Below are 23,906 nucleotides of genomic sequence, written 5' to 3' on the forward strand. Positions count from 1 at the left end.
ATGCATGTAACAAGCGTTAACTGACACATCCAAAACTGAAGCTAGAGGGGTATCTAGAGCATCATATTTTGAAGTGTAGGGCCACTGACCAAGCGGCCATATTTGACAAGTTTGGAGTGAGAATGTGTTGAGCTGCCACACAAACACAGGCACACTACGCTATCTGCTAGCTATCGTGGATGTTGTAAAAATGCTAGCTAGCTACAGCACATGCATACACTGTCGGCACATTGCCTGTTTGGAGTGAATAGACTCCACTCCAGTGGTGAAATTTGCACAAATTTGAAATTCCCCCCTTTATACTTTCTCCTCAGCCACAGCGACTGTCAACATATCCTTCAGTAAGTTGCTGAACTGCCATCTCTCCTCTGTTTTCACCCGTCTTTTTCCATCCTGTGGTTTTAGATACCCCCATTCTTTGTCCCCCATCCTCTGTATCTTTGTCTCCCTCCCTCTCTCCCTCCTCATCTGTTTTAAATTGATTTTTTTTCTTTTTACCCCCTGTGATTTTTGCCCTGCATCCCTTTCTCTTTCATCTCTCTGTTTAGCTCTCTCTCTTTCCACTGCTCCTTTTTACCCCCTTCTCCCTGCCACTCACCCAGTCCCTTTCATTCTCCTCTCCTTTGCTTTCCATCCATTAACCTCTGACCAGTCCCATCTACCAACACCAGCTGGATCCTCTCTGATCTCTGCAGCACTGAGGTGCACAGTTCTGTATGTGTGTGTGTGTGTGTGTGTGTGTGTGTGTGTTTCTAACCCCTACCTGTTGGGCAGCGATGCGAGTGCAGCCCGTAACAACAAGGAGACACAGCAGAGCTTTTCTCCATTACACTCTGTCACCACAAGTCTTCTGGGAGAGAGGAAGAGAGGGGGATAGAGAGAGCAGGTAAATACAGGAGAGCAGACAGAGCTTTGTTCAGGTTTTGGAAGGTGTGCCATTGCCCCCTAGAGAGTGAACGCAAGAAAGTGTGCATGAAAATTAATACTTTAATAGAAAAGAAAGCACAGAGGCCTGCATATTTCAGAGGAAGCAGCAGCAGTTAAAATGTTCTACAAAATACACCACATTAAATCATCACCACATTCACTGTGAAGCATAAGGGCTATTAACATAAACAGGCCAATAACAAACACCTATGCGGCTTTTTATGCCACTTGGCCCATCATGACAGTAAATCCTTTGGATTGTTTAATGCACAAATTAAGAAGTAAATTTCTTTAAAGTATTGTTGTCCTCGTTTCTCCCATTTTAACTGCTCATATATTTTCAAATGTATTCTGGCTTACATCGAAAGCACACCACCAAAACATAAGAGAAAACTGAAGAAAAAAAGAAGACAGGTGCTCTGAAAAGTAGCCAAGCAGAGTCTACTGCCATGCTACGGGTTGTACTTAAGCTAAATGCTAATGGCAGCATGCTAATGGTGATAGATTCAGCACTGGGAAACCCTTGACGGACAGCCAAGGCCTGCAGGGACAGGATCGCCAGACTGATGGGGCTGCCAAGCTAGCATCACCACTAATCTGCCAGTACCTTCTGAACCCTAAAACCTGCAAGTGGGCTTGAAAGGAATGTTTTCTTTAAAAATTGCAAAAATTACACCATTTAGCCTACTATAGCTAAATGTGATATAATAAAAACTTGTGTATTATGACAAACGATATTGATTTAGTCGACAATTGTGCTGTTCTGTATTGACAATAAAATATACCGTATGGAATGGTAGATAGTGCATTCTGCTAGCTCAGAGCCATGACGGGGCAGCCAATGGGCTAACCGTAACCCAAGCTATGGTTACAGTTTACGGTTAGCCAGCTAGCTGTAACTTAGCTACTCCACATGGATCTACCACTGGTTGCTTTATGTCATTAGCTGATAAAGTAATTTGAAAACAGCTAGCTAGTTAGTATCATGGAGCCATACAAAAGGAACATTGCAGATAGTGACATTATTCGAAATGTGATTGTAATTTATTTTCCAGCATTCTATCAACATGATGCAGGTCAATCAGGTCTTGGATCTAAAGAGTGTGAGCAACAATATGCTGACTGCAGTTTACTAAACATCCTCAGAGAGACGTGTTACTAACAACAAGGATCTTCTTAAGGTCACATCCAGAACCTTTATGAAATCAGCTGTTTGTTTTGGTGGTAACTCTCGCCATGCTATTCGCTGTTTGTATTAGCTCCACAGCTACATTTCCTGGGACAATGCATTCTCACTCCAACCTTGTCGCATACGACGTGCAAGGTACCCTGGGTGCCTTGGTTGTTGACGGTCTGGGACACCATGTCAACCTCTGCCTGTTACATGCATCATCTGTTTTCACAGGAAATGTACAGTTTGCGCCTTTGTAGTCTCTTTCAAAATAAAAGTACCAAGTAGTAGTAGAACACCACAAACTGACGTGGTTTTTTTTTTCCTTCAACAACAAACACACATGGTCATGTTTAGCCAACACGTGCATGTTGTTGGGTTTAGGGGAAAAAAACAAGGTCTTACAGGACACTGTAAGATTGTAAATACCGGCAAAGTGAAGTGAAAGTGGTTGTTAGACCCATTCACCACCTGTCCTGCCGACCATACTTGGACTCCTGCCACCTTAAATTAAGTTGTTATCCCGCCACATTTCCCCCTGACGCAGCCAGTCGCCGTTAGAGAAGAAGTATACTTGCTGCGAAGTAGACCGTGAACGTGAGATCGGAGGTCATCACAATGGCGGACAATAGTTTTGAAAAAAGGCTGTCGGACCTTGTCCACAATTACAGGCATCTGTATGATGTTTGTGTATAGCCTACTACATCCGGAAATACAGTGTCACCGCCTTCTTCGCTTTTCGCGACCTCTGTGTCTGAGTGCTGTGGTCTGCCCCTAGTGGAGACCACCAGTATCAGGCGTTTTGGCTGCATGCAACGACCATGCTGCAGCAAGTATACACACAAGTGCAGCATACTATGTACGCGTATGTTTGGCCATGCAGCCAGTATACTTGTGCCCTTAAACAATAAGGGCGACCAGTGGCGTATCATGCTGACACAAAAGGATGGCTTTTTTTCCATGTCCACCCCCCTCCTACGATAAATAAAGCACAGTCCTTTACAATTATCTGGCAAACTGCCCTGGCTGTGGGTTTGATAATGCATTCTGAGTTGCTATTTAAAATGTTGCAATGGGCACATTTTATTTTTGAAAATGGTGTGATTTCTTTTTATTGCAGTGGCTGTTTTCTCTTCATTAGGCTTTATGATATTTCTCCAGACAGACAGTGGAAACATGGCTGCTGAAAACACGCTTCTGGGTGAAGTAAACAGTTAAATGTAATAGCAGCATTTTTCATTTCTTAGAGCTGAGGAGCACAAGATAGTGTGAGGATGGAAAATGCTTAAGCTAAAAGATGGCAAAACTGAAAAACATTTTAAGAATTCGTTTCTTTTATTGTTAAGTCTTAGAGCAAATATTGAAATGACATTTATAGGATGACTTAAGCATCTATTATCTGGACTTCTGTAAACAAGTGAATAAAAGCTTATTTATATTTTCTTCCTTCTTACAACAAAAGCTTGATAACACTTTCATGGTATGAAGCTCATATAATAGAAAAGGCCAACAGCAGTGGCAGGGAGGCCTAATGCACATAAACAGACACATTGTTTTCTGCCTACAACCCAGCATTCTTCAGCATTCTGGTCCCTGATGTAGACATATGTCAAAATGTTTGGTTTTTGATTCAACACAATGCTTCAGAAATAAAACGAGATTGATGAAACAAACAAGTCTGTGTGTGGTCCACCTCCCCCAGCCACGTAAGAGTTTCAAGGCTGCAGAACATTTGGTGTTTCTTCATCTGATGTAAGCCCATACACAAGTGGTGTCTTGATGCATATCAACTAGATGCACCAACGTAAATCACATTTGCTTGTGTATTGGTACATACCATCTGCTGTGCCTGGACTGCTTCTTCAGTCTGTATTACACATCCAGAGAGTACCACAAATGTCACTTCACCCATTCCAACATCAGGCGATGGTTCTTAGACATGACTGCTGTGTGTTGTAAAAGCTCAGTGCAACATTCAGTGAAACCATAACTCTTGTTAACAGCATATTTTTCAGTACTGGTTATGATGCTTTTAATGTTATGTATCAAGTCTGGACATACAGCTTCAGGGTGTATTTCTCTGTCATATGACTAATTGATACACTATCTACAAAGAAACTGAAGACACCATCATGGAACACTGTGATGGGACACAAAAAAGAATTGTGTTTTATAACACAAGAGCTGTGGAACAAGCTCATACTGGCTCTATGTAATTGTGGATTTCTGTTTCTCTTTTTCTCAGTTAAAAGGCCCGAAGATTATTACACAGTGCCCCTCAGCACTTTGTAATCATATTCATTACCAGAGGGAGACTGCAAGAAACACATAAGCATTACAAACAGATGATGTGTGATTGTACAAATGCAGCGTTTTTGGATTCGTATCTGTTACAACGACATCAAAATGATCACTGGGATGATTCTCCCGAAACCACCAGTGCCAAGAAGAACAAATCTCACCCAAACTGTCCAAGGGCACCAGTTTAAAGGAGAATGCTGTTTTGTTACAACTTGGGTAGTTTTGGACATCATTTCTGCTGGTTCGCTTCAAATAAAGTCTGACAGTAGTGAGGAATCATACAGGCAGGTTGTAAACCAGCCAACAGTTAGGCCAGATCCCCCCCACAGGCCCCCCCCACACCGCACACAGGCCCCCCACACTCATATTTCTGTTCTGTTCTTTTATGTGAGTTATGTACGTCATGTGGTCCATGGGCCAGACCAGATTTTGGTACCACTCCAGGTGGCAAAACTTGTAGACACTCCGACCTTGTCACATACCGACGTGGAAGGTACCCATGGTGTGGTGGTTGTTGACGTTCTGGGACAACGTGTCAAATCCTGCCTGTTCCATGCATTGTCGTCTTTCAAAATACACTTATGTTGAAGGGCTACAGTTACCTTAATATTTGTCAGAAAGATTCACAATTGGGCTTGAAAGAAAACCAGGAAGGTCCCCTTTAAAATGACACCAAACACAATATGATAAAACATTGAAAAATGTCCTGACCATGAGCCTAAACCAGGATATGCACCAGTGTATAAAATGCAATTACTCTAGGGGTGGTTCACTTCATGAGCTGATTACTGTGACACAGCCGCCACTCAGGAATGTCTATCATACCTAAATATCATCTACAGACATGGACATTTTCATAAATTATTACTAAGTTTTGCCACCTTGAGTGGTACCAACAGATGAAATTTTGGGCTCTGGCCCATGGACGAATGTGGTGTGTCAACTCTTTTATCTGTCTTTGTCAAATATCCGTTTTACATAATTGTACTAACATAATTAAACGAACTTAATACTTAACATTACTTAATTTCATACCTGCACACAAACAATAACAACTCTTAATAGCAAAATATAACTGGAATCCAGCAAGCCATCACTCACAGCAGTTTTACTTTGGGAGCGGGTTGTACAAAAAGACTAGTAAAGTAGCAGTGACTAAATTTTCTTCCAGGAGAAGCCAAACTGGCTTTATATATATCAGCAGGAAAAACAAAATTGGACTGGAAAGATCAGGAGGCCACATAAGAGTGGCTCTATACACACAACAAACTCTGTCTGTGGTCTTAAATTTTAGCAATGCTATCCAAACACTGAAATAACACATCCCCTGGCCCAACACAAACAAAATATTGATCAATTATGCAAAAGTAATGAAAAGTAATAATCAATGCTACTGAAATTATTTAGTAAAAAGGCTCACAGTAAAATACAATCAACTGACCCCGACTGTACGCTGGTGCATGCAGGTTCTCGACCCTCTCTGTGGTTGCTCGAGCTCCAAAGCACCCACAGAATTGGCGCCTATGATCTGTACATGCCAAGAATGCTAGGACAAAGGTTAAAAGGTTATGTTTCAATACCAAAATTTAATGTCACTGTCAGAGCTCCTCTACAGAACTACCGTAGGGGATTGAGTCCACATCAAGACCAAGCAGCAAGCTCCGGTGCCAATGCAGAAGTGCCAAAAAACTGCAGTCCCTTGAACGGCCACTTGAGGCTGGCTCCAAATGCGAGTCAATCCCCATACACCATGTTAAAATGGCCAACTTAACAGCATAAATAAACATGTTTACAGCCTGATACAAAAAACCCTTTAGGTCTATATACCTAATTACCCTGTTCATGAAAACTGTACTGGGAGTCTTTTCACAGAACTAAAATGTAAATTTTAGAGAACTTTATATTTTATTAAGGCTCAAAGTTTATGGCTGCAAATATGATTGCTTCTGAAGAATGAGGTGGTGGTGTGCTCTAGGACGGTCTTTATCATATGCACACTGCAGGTGCTCTTGAAGAGAAGGGTGAGCAAGAAAAATCAAACTTCAGGCATTCATGCGTGAAGCAGGAACAAATGCACTTGAGTTAAGTTAAAAAGCCTTTATTCAAAAAACATGGCTGCTTACATTAAAACACGGACCGGCTTCAACCCTAAGGTCTTCACCAGGGTGCAAAGGGGTGGACAGGAGTCAAGCAACCATTTTACAAACCTTGCAAGGGGTGTCACCCAATCCGATGGTTACTTCTAGCTCAAAAAACAAAACAACAAAAAAAACAAGATGACGCAAGGCTTCAAAACAGCAGTCAAAAAAACAGTTTGAGAGATCATGGTAGCTACGTACATTATTTTGTACAGGCTTTGGTCAAGACTGAGTCTAAACACGCTGGGCACCAAGTAGAGACCAAGCAAACAATGTTTCAACATTTTTCATAATGTTGTTGAGGGCTTCCTCCTAAGGTTGATGATTTTAATCACCATTCAAAGAGCTGCTAAATTAACCTCATTTTGTCAGTTAAATGGTTTCTTTTAGCTGTGTTACTGCACACAGAACAACACAGGATAACAGTCTGGCAATCTATATTTTCTAACGTAGTCTTGTCTTAAAAGTATGTTAACCAAACACCAAGTACTCCAGTCCAATACTAAATACTAAAAGTTGTTTCAAAATCAGACTCGAGTACTACAGCCCTGTCTCACCCATAACCTGGGTTTGAATCCCATGTAGGTGGATTACGCCCTACTCAGAGGAAAACAGATCGTCCCTACCAGATCTCAAGCTGCTGTCTCCAATCTCATTTTCCTCCCCCTCTCCTCTTACCTGCACTGTGTACAGAGCCCATTACTGGCAGTAGGAGTAAAGAAACACGCCACCATCATGACAACTTTGCAAGACATTAAAAGCATTTCAGGTCCGCCAGCGCACTCAGAGAGTGTTTGCTAATTTACATGGATGAAAAACAAATCAGATGAATGGTAATGGTGACTGTGCTTTGAGCTGGACTGAGTGTGGGTGTGTTTGTCGTGTCAGTCCTCTGGCGCCACGGCACTCGAGGGAGTACAACTGAGAGAGAGATGGAGGGGGCAGTACGAGAAGGCAATCAGGAAAGGAAGACAAATAAATGGTTAATAGCTTTTACTCTGGTCATGGAGACAGACACACAGTGAGAGACTGGGAGAGTTATACGGAGACAGAGAGCCAAAGAGTGCGTGATTGAGACGCGGTGAATGAGGGTATGAAAGAAATGGCAAATAGCTCTTGTTCTGTCTCCCCCTGGAGAGAAACAAGGAGGAAACACGGTACATCAAGTAGCCCAAGGAAATGGAACTTCCATTTTTCTGTCATTAATTCATGCCCCTTGTTTGTGACTCACTACTTGTCTTGTTGGCCTATTTTAGTGGCTTTGGTCTCGGTTCCCTGTAATAAAAGGCAGAAAATTACTTTTTAAAATCCAGCAGGCAGATGACAGTTGCAGTTGAGAACACAGTCAGCGCTTGTATCAACAAATTGTTTATGAGACTAACGGCAAGCGAGTCCTCCGCCAGTCGTCTTTGCTCTGAAGCAAGAAAAACGTTTTCATTTCTTGCGCAGCCCATTAAAATGTGCCTTTTGGCGACAAAGGTGAGTTCATGTGTATTTCAGATTACTCACGTTTGCTTCTTCATGCTATCTGCTGTGAACTCATATAATTGCATGTCTCTCCTCTGTAGTTACTCAAATTGTGACCATCTGATTTCACTGGTTAGCACACCTCCATCAATGGAAGAAATCAGTAAAACCATCTGCAGTAACATCACATTTAAATAAAAATCTGCAGACTCTTAGCTTTAAATTGCACAATTCCCTGTGCTTCCAGGGAGGCATTTTTTAGTCGACATTATTAAGTCTAATTCACAAAATGCACAAGATTAAAAACTTTTGTATGTGAGGGGACCAAAGAACACCTTTAATAAAGTGAGTTCAAGTGATCAAAAGTGCACAGGATTCATTTTTCCTTCTTCTACCACAAGCTTAAAAGCACAACAAGACATCAGTGTAAACCACATGGAGATTTCTATCTTGACGTCTGTCACTCTCCTGTCTTACAAAAGAGCTACCCGTCCATTTTATCAAAATGATCACTCCAGAGACTCCAAACACACTCAAGTGACACACACTTTTTACGAGTGACCTCAGCGAGCTCAGTTTTTGCACAGCTGCAGTCTAATTTGTGTTTTTCTCTGATGCACTCAGTGAAGTGTCATCTTCACAGACAGCTGTTTATTTCTCGCAAATTTACTGCTGTTGGTGTTGTGAACTTATTAACTTTATCTGTGATGATCAACCAAGGCCATCAGTTTTGCTATGAAATTTCTGGTTTCTCTATAGGCGTACCTTCCGTGCTGCTGGTGGCAAAATCAGTGAATCAGTAAATACACAGTTCAATTTTCAGCCTGTATATTTATCATGGAGTCTTGAAAACCATTTCTGTCCAGTAAATCTGTGACATTAGTCAGCCTGATGAACACACCTTCTTTCAGCACCTCAGAAAGTGTGCTGCTGACTGGGGACCCACTCTCATTCCCACGTTGTCAAATGCAGACACTTTGTCACACCCCTTGGCATCTGATAGCCATTCATCGGGCATCCTTTAGCAATTAAATGTGATACACAGCTAAAACACATAATAACATGTGGTTAATGTTTTGAAACTGTCACAGTTAGGTTTAGGCAACAAAAGTACAACAATACATGACCTGAGTAGATAAATTATTAAATGTTAGGTTAAAACAATGTCGACTTTTTGGTCAACACAAACTGCAGTCTCTTAGGTGAAAGCAGGCAGTCCTCGTGCGCCGTACAACATATACCTTTGAAAAGTAATTTACTAAAATATAACCCATGTAATCGGGAAAGCTGCGACCTTGTGACCAGCAATGCCCTCACGGGAGTGAAGAAGGAAGTAGCATAAGGACCAAAAGTCTGGGTAAAGAGGCAGGTTGAGGTGGTGGAAAGGTAAAACAACATAGGACTTTCCCTCAAGAGACCAGTGTTTGTGTCCAGTGTGAAACCGAGTCAACCTTGAGTTTTTCTAAAGTACGTCTACACCATGTCTTTTAACCTAAACCCAACCTATTCAACCTAACTTGCTTAAACGTAGCCTATATAATTTTATGTTAAGTATGTAACATCATTTGTGGGGCACTAATTCATTAGATATCATTCAAACCATTGTATGAGGATACACCGGTGTGCACTCAGGAAGGCTGCAATCATGTGTCCAATGTAAGTATAAAGATGGAGGCAGGAAAAAGACCAAAAAGTCTGGGTAAGGAGGCAGGTTGGGGTGGTGGAAGGGTCAAACAACATAGGACTTTTCTCCAAGAGACCGTTGTTTGGGTTATTTTAAGGTACATCATTACCATGTTTCTTTTCCTAAACCTAACCAAAGTTCCTACGTAACTTAACTTTAAGGACAAAACATCATTCAAGGGATGCTAGTTTGTTACATATCATATAAAGAGTTGTATGTGCATTTTTGTAGAGTTATCATACAAACCATTGTTTGAGGATACGTTGGTGTAAGTCTTGTCTTGTTTGATGCATCCATCTCCCCTCCCACCCTACGTGGACTTCCTGTCTTTACACACATCTGTTGCTCTCACAGTCAAATGTTTCCCCAGATGGCTTTATATTGGGGTTAGTTTAAAGACCGGTGCGTCTCATAAAGATGCCATATTGTTCGACATCAATATGACACACTAAGGGGCATGATAAAACATCAATATTTGAAGACCTAGGGCTGAGAACAGGCTGGGTAGAAATGGCTGGACAGACTGTGAGGATAGAACAAAGGATTACTGAGGACTACTACTACTACGCCTCATTTTTGATCTGATTCTGAGTGCAACCATGCCAGGAACTCTGCGAGGTTGTATGCAAAATGTTAACTCTTGTCACAGACAATGCTTACTATATTCTTAATTTAACATGTTAGCATACTAAAGTACAGCTAAAGCTTACTTCGGTGTGAGAAAAATGTTTTCACCCAACTAGGGTGAAATAAAAACTCAGAGGATCACCAAACGTAGAACAATTATTCCTGAGGGTAATATGAATAGTTATATCAAATTTAATTGCAATTCATCTAATAGTTGTTGGAGCAGTGAAGCATAAAGTATCTGACTTTTTTACCCACTGGTGTTGCTGAAGGACATATTAGAGGCTCACCAAAGTCATTGAGATAAACCATCTGTATCACATTCAGATTCATAAAATAGCCAACAGACCAACTGTCTGACTGACATTGCCATCCACAGAGCCACATCACTAGTGTGGCTAGAAACACCTACACTTTAACACAATGTGGCTATGTGCATTTTGTTTATAAGTGGAGGCATGCTTTCATAATAATTCAGCCTTTTCTTTGCCATGTTCTGTATATTTCTAGTCTTTCTAGTCTTAACTTATTTCAAGTCTTTTCAGTTTTACTTTTGTGTGCATCAGACGGTTTGTTCTGGTTCTCTTACCACGGAGTGAAAAGGCTAAGGCTACTGCCCTGAGTATAATGCTCCTCAGGTTGTCTTCATTCAGCTGACCTTTGGTAATACACTCACAAACATGGCAGCCACACAAGGACCTTGACATATAAGCGTCCTGTTAGATGGAGCGAGCAGCTGTTTGTAGGAAAAACAAAAGGCGTGCTCAGTGAACAGTGGAGTACTTGTTATTTAGGATGCATTTGAGCACATGCCACATTAAATTCCATGGCCATTCATGTTCCTTACAGAGCATAGTTTTTAAAGTATAACCTTTCAGCATCCACACTATGCTTTTTATCTTAATTTGATCTTCTCTTGGTATCTGTTGGCTTCCTGTGCGACTGGTGGTGTTATGTATACTTTGTTCAAAGTTCATGTTATTAATATTTAATCAGATTGCACACTTTGCATCCATTTCCCAGCTCACTGTTAGAAAAGGTCCCTCTTTGTGATGCCTTGCACCAGGTTTGCCCTCTTTAATAAGTTTTTTGTAGAAGTTCTGACAGTGAATATATGATTAGTCAGTTTTGTTTGTTTAATTCATGGCTGAATCATGTGGGCGTTATTGAGCTCTTTCCAGACTGCAACTGAGATTAAGAGCTATGCAAATAAAGATTTTACTTATATTAACTGCTGTGCTGTAATGGAGACAGCCAGTGTTTAAGTTATATAAGACTGTAAGTTGGGATAAACTTGATGCATGAGGTGCATAAACACGAGCTCAAAGGCAGAACAGTCATGCTGGGACAGAAGCTAAACAATCTAATCCATGTAAATGAATAACTACAATAAAGGTCCTTTAGAGGCTGTTAAATCCATATTAAAAAATGTAAGAATTCTACCAGCGACCAACAGTAGTTAAAAACAACACAGACAGATCTCTGGAACAGCCCTGAAACACTTCCTGTGCTTAGAGCTGTGGTGGGTGAAGTGTTTCACAGTGAGATCCTGGAAAAATAAAGCAAAAATAAAACTTAACCACATGGGAGTTGTCATAAGAGAGTGAAAGATTGAAAGTAATCTTGTTCCAGCATTGTCATATGCAAAAAAAAATCACAACTTTCAGGATCAGCATCCTTTGAGTTGATAAATGCATACATCTGTTATGATGTATGATCCAAGCATTGTACACTGACACAGAGGTAGGTGAAGTTTTAGAAGGCTGATTTTGTAACAGGGAACTGAGGTGAAGTGGAAACAAGAAGATGGCCAGCTGAGGGTTGATGCTGAATGGCAGGTCTGGCCGGATGGATGGACCAGGGTGAGCGGCATGGGCAGGCTGAAGGGTCTGCTGGCAAACTAGCAGGCAGGCAGAAGATGCCGAGACACTGGGAAAAACACAGTTAATCTCAAAAATTTAACATGAGTAATAGTTCGAAGTGAGAGACTTCCCCAGCGGCTGAGACAACAATCTGGCACCGAGCAGGAAAAGAGACGGGGTTATTATGCTGGAGGGGATATGCATTGACTGGGCAAAGGTTCATCCTAGATGAAAGAATTCAGGCCTATAATATGGCTTCTGTGCCTCTGTTGAATTATGAGAATAGATCTAAAGTGCTTAATAAATGGCCATATGGTGGCACTGTCCACACCAAAAACAAACCCCTTTTTCCTTTGCTCCTCTCCAAACCTTTCATTTATACTAAATGTGTTTAGCTGTTCATGAGATATCCTGCTCCCTAACAAACATATGAGACTGAACACAGTAACCTCTTTGCTAGAGGTTCGGTGGCACAATACAAATCAGTCTAAAGTGGCCATTTCGAGATGTTAAATCATTCACCTACTCTCGTTTGAAGAGTGTTACATGGGAAGCAGTGTAATAGTTCTTTTGGAAGGGCAAAGTATTGTTAATAAAGGCTGTACCACCATATCAAAGAGGGTAACTGACCCAGGCCCCCAGACCCCAAAAGCTAAAGGTTCACAGTGTGTCAGTATTGGTTTTGCTCATTTGATTAATAACAAATTTGTAGGTAGATTTGCCACAGTAAAGTACAATATCAACTAAGTTAGGACAAGCATTATTAGTTAACTTTGTGGCCATGTTTTATAGGGCTTCATGTCAAAATCTAGTGTGACATTCTTCATTATTTTCGTCCATGTCTTTACATTTTTTGGACTGATATTTTCCTCTAAGTTTTGGCCTCTTGTTCAAATGCAGAGTTTTAGATCACTAAAATGGAGATTTTTTTTAAAATGCCTTCTAAGATGCAGATTTTTCAAAACTCCAGTGATCTGTACGGACATGTTAAACAGAGCATTTGGGAAGCGATGACATCATCTCATCAATTTGTGCAAACCCAGTGTTGCTTTATGTAATAAGCATATTATGCTGGAAACAACAACAATGGTGGACTACCGGTTTGCTAACGTTTGGTTAGCACTGTGTAATTTACACTTAAAATTAGTATTGCTGCACAGCTTCATGGATGAACGGAGGCATCTGCTGCACCCCTTTTGCGCTACCTCATCACCTGCAGTTAAAAGTACGGCAGAAATGACGGTTTTGGCTCAGGCCCAGTCAAACCAGCATATAGCGGGGCACTTTCCAGAGTGGGATCGTTGTCTATGAGGAATGGAAGAAAAACTTTTGCATGTCCAGAGCGTCACTTCTATGTTTGAGTGAGCTCATTCATCCTTACATTGAACTGGAATCATCAGTGATGTAATCTCCAATAGGTGCATTGATAAAAGGTAACATAAGCTTGCACACCTTAGTGCCTGTTTATGGCGAGAGGGGACTGCTGAAGACAGCTGACGCCACCGAGCGGTTGGGGCTGTTTTAGTGTGGACAAGATATTTTGTTAAACGAAGGCTGTGTGGACAGAATTCTTTTTTAAAACAGGGCCACAGTGCATATTCCTAATTAAAATTATGTCCAGTCAAATTACCACAAACAGACATAAATTGGGCAATGCTTCAGCATAGCATTGGTTTCATTAAAATTAATGGGAACTTGGAGGCCAACGGGTACAAACACATTGCACAGCTAGTGGTAGACGGGAACAGTAGGGACCCAAGTGAGAATTTTAACTCCTAATAGGTTAATCTAGTCATGTACGTACTCATTACCTCCTGTCAAAACCAGGGGTAATATCCTTCACCTTGATAACCCCGGTACAAACTGGCATTGGTGAGGATCCACCGCGCTGAAGTGTCCCTGACCAGAGAACAGCATTTCAACAGGCTGTTTTAAGTGTTACATGATTTTATAGAAATAAAGCTTATCTTGACAGCATCTTATGCCTGTACATTGTTTACCCATGTGAAATGCTTAGGCGAACTATATTGGCATGTTTACTGAACCACAGCAGAAGTCATACGTGTCTAATTACTAATCCATGGTAAAGAGAATTGACAGAAATATACACACACGCACAACGACCCCTCTATCAGAACATATCCAGCTAGTTATGAAATGCCAATCAAAAATGTATGTCCTCTAAACTGCAGGATGAGTCATCCAAAAATCTTTGTGTGGACAGACAGTAAGTGAAAGCAGAAGGGATGGGAGACGCTTGGAACGCTGCACTACACTGAGTTGTGATGAGGAAAGAGTGTTAATGGACAAACTGAATAAAAAGGGAGATGGAAAGGAGAGCACAATAAATAGCCTAGGTACAATCATATGCACACTATTAATTTGATTATAATCAGAGTCAGGTTATACTGGTTACAACCAAATCAGCTGTAGGGAAGCACCAGTGTAGCGACAAGCCTTACACAGTGTCTTGTTTGCTGCAAAGTCATTAAGAAGATGTGTGCAGCTATAACCACAAACAAACCAGCATGGTTAACCAGCATGGAGCCAATTGAGTGGATTATTTAAAGGACAATCCAGCGGGCTTTTCAGCAAGGCCAGCTTCTTTTTAAAACACTGATCACTTTGTTGCTGTGTTATTTGTTGGCCAGCTCTCCTGCTTTACAAAACTGACAATACAAAGCGCACGTCTACTTCATGCAGCAATAGCTTAAGTGTGTGGAGGTTAGATAAACTGTTTACTCAAACTCTTTTCATTCTGCACAGAATTGCTTTTGTCATTTTTCATGTCTACTCTGCTGCTGTTGTGTAACAGCATGAATGCGCTTGCAGAGACACTGAGTGAAAGTGTGTCTTATTATCCCAATTTCTACAATTATATTGCATCTTGCCCTTCAGATGTTTCACGCCTCCTTCAAGTGTGGTTGTTGGAAAAGCTAAAAATTCAACCTACAGACATGATTGGTCTTCATTTCCAACATAGTCCAGCATTTAGCCTTACACAAACACATCTGTGACCCAATATTAGATTTTACTGAAAATGTTGAACTGTTTGCCCAAATGTTTGCTGCAATTATTAGAAACGACCCTTTATCTAGAAGGGCAATTGGAAAGTGCAAACTTCTGCCAAGACCAAATGCCCTTTCTGCAGTGTCAATAAAAGTGAAAAACTTCTGTTCCAGCTTTGTGATTTGGGACACTTCAAAATTTAACAGGTTCATTAGCCCATGCTTCACTTTTCCACCGAGTTTTAGGATAATCGCGCCAATAGTTTTTCAGTAATCCTGCTGACAAATGGACAAAAAAAACAGAACAAAACGTAACATCCTTTGCGGAGGTAATAACTAGATGAGTTGTGCATTACATTGGCAGATGATTAAAACATTAACTAGAAAAGCACTCGGAGAGTGCAGACCTCCACCAAGTAGGTGATATTCCCTCCCCCTCTACGTCAGATTTTGCAGCCTGCATCACAATTAGGTTATTTGCATCACTATTATTAGGTTATATATGCCTTCACCATGGAGACACTGTGGTGTATTGATTTCGTTTTTATTTTGTACCAACACAGAATACAATATGTTTTTTTTTGTATTTTTCACTTTCTTTTTCTCCAACACAGAACATTAATTTCAACTTTAGAATTACAACAATATTTAGCAAGTAGAACAAGACATGCTTTCCAGCCACCAGATGGCGCTATTTTCACCATCTTTAGAAATTGGAATTGCTGCTGAGGCTGTCAGACAATAGACTTTATTTATTATTTTACCCACTTTGCTTCAACCGATCACCATCAAAATTCATATCATTCATATCATCTGTTCCTTGTCCCATTATCCACCTTTTCTGAAAATTTCATCAAAATCCGTTCATAAATTTTTGAGTTATTTTGCAGACAAACAAACAAACAGACAAACAGACAAATAGACCAGTGCCGGCGAAAACATAACCTCCTTGGCGGAGGTAAAAAATCATGATAGACCCTCCACCCTTGTTGTAGTTATCAGCTGATGTCTTCCTATCAAAAGGGACACTCTATTTGATGGGGAGTCTTCTACCAATACACCTCAATCTCTTCTTTAGGAATGTGATTCCTTTTTACGATCAAGTCTGATGTCAGATGATTTTTCATCAAGACTGTAATGATAACATTTTATTTAAATCCACAATTCAATATTCAAATTAGTGTTTAAACAGTGTTACTCACTGTAACCCCTCTGTAATGTAGTTGTAAGCATGTATATATATATATATATATATATATATATATATATATATATGTATATGTATATTTATATGTATGCATTTTATATATTCACACATTATGCATGATTATAATTGTAAAAATATGCCTTACATAGTTTTTTTGTAATTCTCTTTTTATTGTTTTTTTTTTTTAGTACAAACATTAATATCACTCAGGATACAAAATGCACCATACAAGTGAAAAAGCTCAAAACACAAGAAAGACGGAACCTACCAATAAAAGTAAATAAAAAAAAAATAATAATAATAAAAAAATAATAATAATAATAATAATTACATGAATAAGTAAAAAAAAAAAAAAAAAAAAAAAAAGAGAAGTCACAGGGTAAGCAGTATCATCATCAAAAATCGGCATACAACATCATTACTATCCCAATGCATATCACATTTTCCTTATAAAGCCTCGCTATTCACATCACATCTCATTCACAAGTTGCATAAATCTACATGGTCAGACATAATCACTAAGAAAATACCACCCAGACCGTCCCAGGAAGGAAATAAGGCACCAAAAGAGCAAGAGAAAGAGACTTAACTGTATTACCGTATTGTCAGTCAATTAATCATTCAATATCATGTTTAAGTAAGGGCCCCATATTTTAAAGAATATCTCCAGTTTGTTGTTCAGTTTAAAAATTAGTTGTTCATAGTTTGCCATTTTAGTCATTTCTCCACACCATTCATTAAAAGGGATGGCATTTTTTGTTTTCCAGTGCCTAAGCACTATCCTACAGCCAGTGATAAGAGCTAATCTACACCATAAAACTTGTTGGCCTGTCAAACCTGTCCCTTCTGGTATTATCCCAGTATGCAGAGTGCCGGGCTTTGTATCATTTCAGTACCAAGTACCTTGTTAAGGAAGAATATTATATTATTCCATAAATTCCTGGTCATTTGACAATCGTATAACATGTGTTTAAATGTACCTTTGTCACTATCACATCTCCAACACAAATCAGATTCCCGTAGCTTGAGTCTTGCCATCTTACATGGAGTCCAGTAGCTCCTATGAATAATCCTATAAGTGATTAATCTCATCTGTATTTCTCTCGATGTTTTACACCAGGAACCCACAATTTCTCTGAATCTCTCATCGGTTATTTCTCTTTCTAAATCCTCTTCCCAGGCTCGTTTGAGACCATTAAGTTTTGGTGGGAGAGATTGTCTCATAGTGCTGTAAAATCTCGAAGCCCCACCCTTCACCTGTTGTCTGTTCTGTAACATTTCTTGTATACTAGTTTGATGTATTAAGGGAAGTTTTCTTTTCATGGACATTATACAACTCCTCAGCTGGAGATATTTCCAAAAGTCTTTCTTAGGAATTTTATATTTAATCATTATCTGTCCAAATGACATAAAATTATCATCCTCGAAAACATCATCAATAAAGATTATACCTGCCTCGACCCAAGTTCTCCAATAAAATGTCTTCTTGCCCACTTTTAAGAGTTTGTTGTGCCAAAGAGGCGATTTTCTGGTAAAAGAAGGCTTTTCCCCAATAATTTGGTGTGCCATTTTCCAAGTGTCCCTTGCAAACTCAAGCAGTGGGTTCCTAAATGGTATTTCTCCTCTTGTTTGTGATATAAAGGCCTGTACCAGAAGGGGTTCTGTAAGTTCCTTTTCAATTAAAACCCATCCTGGGACTTGGTCTTCTGCCATATACAGTTTGGACATCTGATTCAAAGAAAAAGCATAGTGATACCAGTCAACTCTTGGTAGACTGAGACCCCCATCCTCATTAGCTGCGCACAGTTTAATTCTATTAAAAAGAGGTCTTCTGCCTGCCCATAGAAATTAATTTATTGCCCTATTGAATCTTGATAGTAGTGAGGGAGGGAATCTCAAAGGTAAAAGACATGTGATATAGTTGATTTGTGGAACTATTATCATTTTTAAGATGTTTATTTTGCCTAATAAGGATAGTCCTAGCTTTGTCCAATTTTGTAAAGTACTCTCAATTTTCTGAATAAGGGGGAGGAGATTTTCCATCATTATATTATTCAAGGCTGGGGTAATCTTAATGCCTAGATAAACCAAGCCTGAAGGAAGCCAATTAAACTGCCAGTTTTTTCTAATCACTGGTGGGCAACTCTTTGACAAAGGCATTGCCTCTGATTTCCCCCAATTTATCTTATAGCCTGAGATCAGAGAAAAGGAATCAATCACCGACAGTATATGAATGCCTTACATAGTTTAAAACAAAAACCTTAAATAACAGGTTGAAACTATGTGTGTGACGTGAATGCTGTATTACACAGTTGAACACAGAATGCACCAAAGTAAAGAGCCAGGCAGACCCAGAGAACAGAAAGCAGTTGTATCTGTGTCGTGTCCTCTCCAACCTACAGGTCTGTGCAAGGGGAGAGCAATAAAGGATTTGACCAGAATTACTCTCAGCTTTTATTGCACCCCGAAGTGTGTGACTTCTGCAGAGTATGACCTCTGCTTGGGGTACTTGAGACAGAAATATTACCCATTAGTGCATGGTGACTATTTACGGGTGAAATGCAGCTCTCTTGGTGAGATGCACGGCGCTGATTTCCTGGCCCGACCCCTCTGGGGACAAAGGTCATCAGCTCCTTTTATCTACAAATGCAGTGGTGTGCAGGTATTCACACAAATATAAAATAATGATTTTAAACCTTTTTTTTTGTCATGGGCTTGAAATGTCTCTTGAGAGGCTGTTTAATCTAATCAGGTGTAATTAGATTTATTCAAATGTGGTCACATATAACCTACAGCAAGGTCCAACACACTGTACATCAGACATAAGCTCCTCCAGTGACACACTTGATTGTAATATGCTTTATAGAGAAAGGGCATATTGTGCATTCTTCAGGTTAGTGGGTGGTAATTTCTGATTCAGGTGTCTCATGTAGGAGCGAGCCAGGAAATTCAGTCCAGTACAAAGTATATACACAAACACCTATTTTGCCATATATACATACATACGAATGAACAGAAGTCCGCTGTGTTCGCTTTAACCTGCATTATTTTGGATTTATACAGGCAGCTTGTTTTTTGCATTTACCACACATGTACAACAGCATATCCTCATACAACAGTTTGAATAGAAAGGAAATAATAGCAAATTTCTGGAATAATAGTTCTGCAATATCAGAGAGAAGCAGACATAAGGACTACAATGTGCATTTGAGAGCTACACTCACAATATGCGATTGCGATCCGTGCAGTGTCAACATCCCCTTAAATTGCATTGAGGATGTAAAATCCTCTACGACAAATAGCTTCTTCAACTTAACAAGGATAAAACAGAGCTTTTAGTCTTTTGCCCAGCTGTCAGGTCTGCTTTGACTATCAATGTTCTCGGGTCTCTGTCATTAAACGTAAAGTCACATGTGAAAAATCTTGGTGTCATCTTTGATTCTGGTTTAAAATTTGATAAACAAATCAACTCTGTCGTTAGCGCTGGCTCTTACCATCTTGGGTCACTTGCAAAATTAAACCCCTTCCTGCACGTCAAAGATTTGGAGATGTTAGCCCATACTTTTGTTTCCTCTCGTTTAGACCACTGCAAGTCAGTCAGCCCTGTTCTGCCTGCAGCTTGTTTAAGATGCTGCACCAAGACTCCTCACGGGTACCAGGAAGAGAGACCATATGACCCTGTACTGGCTTCTCTTCACTGGTTACCAGTGAAGTACAGAATTGATTTTTAAATTCTTTGATTTGTTTTTATAGCACTACATGGACACGCACCTCTTTACATCTCTGAACTGCTCATCCCCATTCCACCTCCTGACCCGTCAGATCTGGTGACCAATCACCAGAAACACGGCGGGACAAGGACGACAGTTAAGGCGGCAAAAGTCCAACTGGGGCGGGTGGGTCCAACAGACACCGTAAGATTATAAAGCCAAACCTTGTTCTTTTTCCTAAACCTTACCACGTGTTTTTGTTGCCTAAACCTAACCATGTGTTTGTTGTTGAAGGAAAAAAAACATCAGTTTGCAGTGTTGTACTGACATAGTGCTTTTATTTTGAAAGAGACTGTATGTAAATTTTAAATTTCCTATGAAAACAGAGATGTATTTTGAAAGAAGACAATGAATGTAACAGGCAGAATTTAACACGGTGTCCCAGAACGTCAACAACCAACGCACCCAGGGTACCTTGCACGTCGTATTTGGATGTGGAAAGTCCATGACCAAAAGCCGATAAGTGACGAGAGCGGAGTGAGAATGTGTTGTCACCCTCTATTGATACGTTTAAAACCCGTCTTAAAACCCATCTCTTTTTAGCCTTTTAATTATCATTAGGATGACATGCATGACCACTTTTCTGTGGTTCTTTTGTTGTTTGTGCTTTTTGTGTTATGATGTTGTCAAAATATTGTATGCTCTTATTAATTTTACTTACATTCCCCTCATTATGACTGTTTTTATTTGATCCTTCCTGTGCTTTATTTTTTATTTTGTCTTTATGAAGCACTTTTGTCAACATTTGTTGTTTTTAAATGTGCTCTATAAATAAATCTGACTTGACTGTCTTGACTTGACAACATAATTTGGCAGTAGAGTATTTTTAAATGAAAGAAATTGAGGGAAAAGCTCACTGTTCCCAATGCAAGCATCAGGCACCCCACGTCTTGACAGTTCATGTGAAGGACAAACATACAGGAGCAACTATGTTCTTGCACAGCAGTCAATACATTGTTTTATTTTAGGCTAACGTTTAGTCATGACTCCCCATATATACAGTTAGAATTTCATCGAGATCACTTCAATCATACAGTTTTATTCTACAGCAGAATAATACTGTTGTAACCTCCTTCTAATGTCCTCCTCCATCCCCTCTGTACCAAACATCCCTAGAAAGGCTAAGCACTAAAGCTGTTTAGTTTTAGACAGCCGTCTTGAAACGTAAAGCTTTTTAGCTTTTTCCTTTATAAATCTGCCTTGACACTGACCACAAGAGAGCTCTGAACCAGTAAAGTCTTCACAGATCCTGACTTAAGCAGCCCACTGGATGTAAAAATAAAATAAAATAAAACTTCTGAACTGAGTTGAGAGGAGACCACGCAGCCTCTGTGAGTGCACCACACTTCACTGCAGCCTTTCTGGGAATACTCGTGCACACAAGGACGCCTTTTGTCCATTTGGGAACAGTAAATTGCTCACACTGAGAACACTTGAACAAGCTAAGATGCCTTTAACAAGCTTTACAGAGCAGCACTCTTTTGAACACAGGCTTTGTCGTTATTTTGTCACCACAGGCCAGCGCCAGTGGTGTTGAACTAAGAGCCACCAAAGCAAGGTAGAAGTTTATGGGCAGAGCAGATAAGTGAAGGAGATTAGAAGAGGAGATCTGGCATTTGGGGAGATACTGTATGCTTCCCCCTGTTGCCAGATAGACATTAGAGAGATATCAATCTTCTCATCTAACTCTTGAAGAGAGCAAATAAGCATAATACCCAAAATGTCTCACTTGTCCCTTAAATACAGCTCAGACATTGGTACATTTAAATAATGAATGCATGAATGCCGAAATCCAATTTGCATGAGCACAGCTTGTTTTTCAGCCTCACACTAAATGGTTTGGAAATTAATAAAATATGCACATTATCTGAGGCACTGTGAAGATGATCAAAGTTTGATTTATTTAGAAATTGTTGGTTTTGACAGATCCATTTTTTTATAATGTGAAGACACAATTAGGTCTCTTGCGTTCTGTGCAACATTGTCAAAATTCTCTGCCTGAGAGACAACTTCCTCTGGCAGCTCCTGGCATGGTAGACACCTCTGGAGCTCGTCTAAGTATCAGCAAAGGTAGGAGTCTGTCCTTAATTAGTACAGTCAATAAAATGCTTTTACTTCTCGGCCTGAAAGGAGGACCACAAATGTGTCACTTTTTGCCCAGTTATGTTTTCTGCGTCGTGTCGTTTGATAAATAAATAAATGGTCTTTCTGTTATGCCTACTCATAAAGTAATGCAAAGGGACAGTAAACCCAAAAAACAAGTTTCATATTTTTCCTCTCACCTGTAGTGCTATTTATCCATCTAGATCAGGGGTCGGCAACCTTTCTGACCAAAAAAAATTGTTATAAAAAAAATTTGTCTGTAGTCACAAAATATATTTGAACCTTATAATGAAGGTAACAAGGAAGATTTAAAACATGCCACCGCTCTTGAGGTTTGGCAAAAAAAGAAAGCTCAGTGCTGTAGATGTTGGAAGCACATTTTAGTTGATGAATTTATTTATTTATTTATTTATTTATTTTAATTTGGTGCAGAGGTGCATAATTTGTTTAGGCCTACAAAAATGATAAATGAACATGTAAAAAAATAGATGTTATTTATTTCCATATGATTTTTTTGTCAGCCACAAGAAGCCACTGGAGAGGGGCTAAAGAGCAGCAGGTTGCCTACCCCTGGTCTAGACTGTTTTGGTGTGAGTTGCGCCATGTTGGAGATATCAGCTGTAGAGATGTCTGCCTTCTCTCAACAGCATTGTCTCTTTCAGAAATCATGACCTGGCTACTAAAATTAATCCACAGACCCTGTTGTGAGCAGTTTCATGTAGGAGCCATATGCTTTCTACGGAACTACATCTGCCAACCGAATGACCAGGCAGAAGGAAGTGTGCATCTACTCATGGATGAGAGGCTCATGCTCGTAATAGCGCGAGATGTAAACATTAATGCTGTCTGTCTTGGCTGAGCTGTAACGTTAGCTAGTTAACGTGGTGCTAGCCAAGCTAGATAAACTCTGTTGAGTCCAAATGTATTTTTTTGGTGCTTTGAGCACCATGAGCTGAGTGCCATCTAGTTCCATTATATTGGAGAGAAGGTAGACAACTCTGTGGCCGATACCTCCAGCACTTAACAACTCAAACCAAAACAATCAAGAGTGAGATGAACAATATGTATTTTTTGATTTGGGGATGAACTGTCCCTTTAAGCAGAACATTTCAGTTCAAATCATTCAAACTCTACTGCCCCTGATTATTACCCACACTAAATCATCTGACCACATCACCCCCATCATCAACCAACTACACTGGCTCCCTGTTTAGTGGCGGATTGATCACAGAAACCTTCTGCTCAACTTCAAAGCCCTTCACCACCTAGCCCCCACCTATCTGTCAGATCTCCTCCAGGAGTACACCCCCTCCCGCCCCCTGCTCCCTATACGCTCTTCCTCTGCTGGTCTCCTGACCATTCCCACCTCACGCCTCAGCACCATGGGTGCCAGGGCTTTCAGCTGCACTGCCCCCAGGCTCTGGAACTCCCTACCTCCACACATTATATGTAAATAGGAAGAACTAATGGATCACCCATGTCAGGGTGAGTCCTTATAACTCACCCTGGGTTTAACCTTTAAGTTCTGGCCAGTGGGTCTCAGCTGAAGGAATTCTCCCCTCTCTGTCTCTAATGGATTGTTTGCTGTTCTGTGGGAAGGCTCTCTAAATATAAAAAGTGCTTTGTGCTTGTATATGTGAT

Source organism: Epinephelus lanceolatus, chromosome 7, assembly GCF_041903045.1.
Source record: "Epinephelus lanceolatus isolate andai-2023 chromosome 7, ASM4190304v1, whole genome shotgun sequence".
Taxonomy (NCBI): domain Eukaryota; kingdom Metazoa; phylum Chordata; class Actinopteri; order Perciformes; family Serranidae; genus Epinephelus; species Epinephelus lanceolatus.